A 3495-nucleotide genomic window follows, 5' to 3' on the forward strand; every position below is an offset into this window, starting at 1 on the left:
ATTTTACAAATGTATTCTAATTTAGTTCTAACAAAACTAACCAAGCTCTATATACTAACGATCCTCCTTTGTTGATTCTTTGGCGCCTTCCTTGTTCTCAATCCCACTGTTCCATCATAGCATCAAAATGGCTTCTTTCCTGACAGAAACTGACGACGACCTCTCATCTTGCTGAGACCATCTCCTTTTTGCACCACCGACCCAACTAAGAGTGCCCTCTACTCTCCGCTATCTTCGATGTTTACTGATCAATCCAAAATAATCGATTTTGTTACAATCGATCCGCTTTACTTGCCATGGTTTGTGATGTGAACAGTCTGTTGACAATTGTTTTGTTTTTCTAATTCATGTTTGATTTTTCTTTTTCTACAATTACTGTATAGAAACAACAGAGGTTGAAAAACTTCCAAAAAAAAGTCCATCTTAACACAAACAACCCAACGAACACTTTGGAAGGACGTGCCCCGCCATCTTTCTTGTTTTTAAAAAAATAACGTATTTCTTTTAGACAAAGAAAACTGGTTAGCTTGCTTTTTGTATAAACAAAACAAATTAATATTAAAATAATACTTAAAATAAAACATATTAAAACCCTTTATACATCAAAATATACTATTTACTAAAAAAGAGCATATTACAATATATACATATATTGTAATATGCTCTTTTTTAGTAAATACCATATTTTGATGTATAAAGGGTTTTCAATATGTTTTATTTTGTGTATCATTTGAATATTGTTATTTATTATTTTAAATCAAAAAGCTAACCAGTTTTCTTTGTCTAAAAGAAATACGATGTTTCAAAACAAGAAAGATGGCGGTGCGTGTCCTTCCAAAGTATTCGTTGGGATGGTTGTATTAAGATGGATTGAAGTTTTTCAACCTTTGTTGTTTCTATACAGTAATTATAGAAAAACAAAAATCAAAGAAGAAATAGAAAAACATAACAATTGTAAATAGACTGTTCGCATCACAAACCATAACAAATAAGCGGAGCGATTGTAACACAATCGATTATTTTGGAGGATCAGTAAACATCGAAGATAGAGGAGAGCTTTGGTGTTTGGGCGCCGAAGAGAAAGGATGTCTTCAGGATGAGGAGGTCCTCATCAATTTCTGTCAAGAAGGAAGCCATTTTGGACACTAGGACAGACCAATAGAAACGAAGAAGATACCAGGGATCATCATAGGAAGATCGTGAACTTGGTTAGTTTTGCTATACATAAAAATAGATTCATGTATAAAATAGATATTAATTTAAATTAAGAGAAATTATTGTAAGTGTTTGTATTCTGATTGCCTAGCAACAACACGCCCTGAGATTAAGAGTCTCTTTTTATATTATAAAAGTTAAATAAAATTCTATTATCTATTTGATATTAAAGTTCTTAATTTGAACCCAAATTATCTCTTATATTTGAAAAACGATTAAAATTCTTTTTATTTTAATTTTATAAAAAAAAAATTATTACAATATATATATTATACGGTATTCAGCACATTGGACTTGAAGGCCGGATATCATCAAATCAAAATGCACCCTAAGGATCAACATAAGACGGCATTCACATTCGAGAGAGGACACTACGAATTTACAAAAATGCTCCCATAACCTTTCAGCGCCTGATGGACGAGTTTTTGAGGGGAATTGACGAATCTGTATGTCAGATTTATATGGACGATCTCCTAGTGTTCAGTAAGAGTGAAGAAGAACACTTGCAGCATTTACACAGCGTATTCCAAAGAATTAGGAAATTCGGGCTGAAGTTATCTGGAGAGAAATCATCGCTTGGGCAGGAACAAATTAATTTTTAGGCCAGATCTGTAAAATGTTGAATAATGCTTCCAATCCTGGAGAAAAGGGTCACCTGTACGTTGGGAATGAAACCCTTTGGGACAAGATCAAGCGGCTATGGCGTGATGAACACATAGGAATGGACAGGACATTCACCCGATGTAAGCTGATGGTGGAAACCCTTCAGGACAAACACCAGAGAGAGGTGACTGTAGCATATCACCAGGGCAAAACAAATCACCGAGGAATCCCGGAGACCCTGCAAGCTTTAAAGAGAAGGTACTTTTGGTGGAGAATGAAGAAAACTATCACAGAATTTATAGGAAACTGCGAAGTTCTTATTATTATTAAGAGATTCTATACAGCTAACTCCCTCCCTTCAGTTCCTTCGTATGGAGGAACAAATGAATGAAAAATAAATTAAAAAAATTATAATAAAAATAAACAAACATCTTACAATAAAAATATACATATAAGTGCTCCTATTCTTCTGAGCTATAATTAACATAAAGAAATATTGCCTAATACTTAAAACCATAAACATAACGCATAAGTATACATTGTAGAGCCCTAATACATTAACATGACCTGAATTGATACAACCACTGATAAAAACAAAATAAAATCACTCTCTTGATGGTCCGGGTCAACACTTTGTACTGGGGGGATACTCGCAGTTCTTCAAGATGAACCGTGCAGGACCTAAACGGGTTATTCACGTCTCTTATTGGTAATAGGTTGTGGTCCCTAATGGTAATGATCCGATAGGGGCCCTCGTAGCACACAGCGGTTTTATAGCGGGCGGTTCTCAATCGACGATATACAATTGTACCCAATGCTAGCGGACCTGTTTTACAGACTGTAGGGCGGTCATTTGCTTTCATAACTCGTAGTTGTTTTTCGCGTATCAATCTATCCCGCTCTATCAATCTATACTTTCGCCCATGTCTCTTGGCACTGCACCCTTTTTTGATGAAGTTTCGCTCTGAGATCATTATTGTTAGTTGTAATAAGGTCTCCCACATCTATACGACGCCTCTGTCCGAACACTATCTTTACCGGTGATAACCCCGTGGCCGCATGGATTGTATTGTTATACGCTATAACCACACGCGGCATGGCTTCGTATGGCTCGAGATTCTGCCCTAACTTGAGCAACCGAAGATGTTCCCCTACCGTGTTGTGCATGGGGAGTGTTGCGTCACCAGGTAATGCTCAACATCTTGCTCTCACTGCGAATTAGGGAGTTATAAAATTCCCTACCGCAATCTGATATGATTTCGTCCGTTACCCCATAGGTTGCACACCATTGGAGAATCCCCTCCCACACCGCCCCGGAGGTCTTCGCTTCGATAGGGTAGGCCACTGCGATTTTACTGAATGGGTCAACCGCTGTTAGCCACGACTGTTTTTCGTTAGAGTAGATGTCCACTTGGACCGATTGTAAAGGTTCGTGTGTGGTGGGTGTGGTTACTTGTTCGGCGAGTTGTCTACTGACTGCCGAGTAGAGAGGACGTGTGCAGAGATAGTTAAAGTGTTCGTAGTGTTTTAAAGTGGTTGCAGGGGGATTGTTGAGAACAGGAGTGCGCCAAAACGTTGGTTAAGAAGTTGTTTAGTGGTGTGTAAAATTTGAACAAATTCTACCGAGCAGGTTTGGCGGAATTTAGGAAAATAGTGGGGCCACGAGGTGGTTTTCAC

Source organism: Halyomorpha halys, unplaced genomic scaffold (assembly GCF_000696795.3).
Source record: "Halyomorpha halys isolate HHAL.00 unplaced genomic scaffold, Hhal_1.1 Scaffold5031.1, whole genome shotgun sequence".
Classification (NCBI taxonomy): Eukaryota; Metazoa; Arthropoda; class Insecta; order Hemiptera; family Pentatomidae; genus Halyomorpha; species Halyomorpha halys.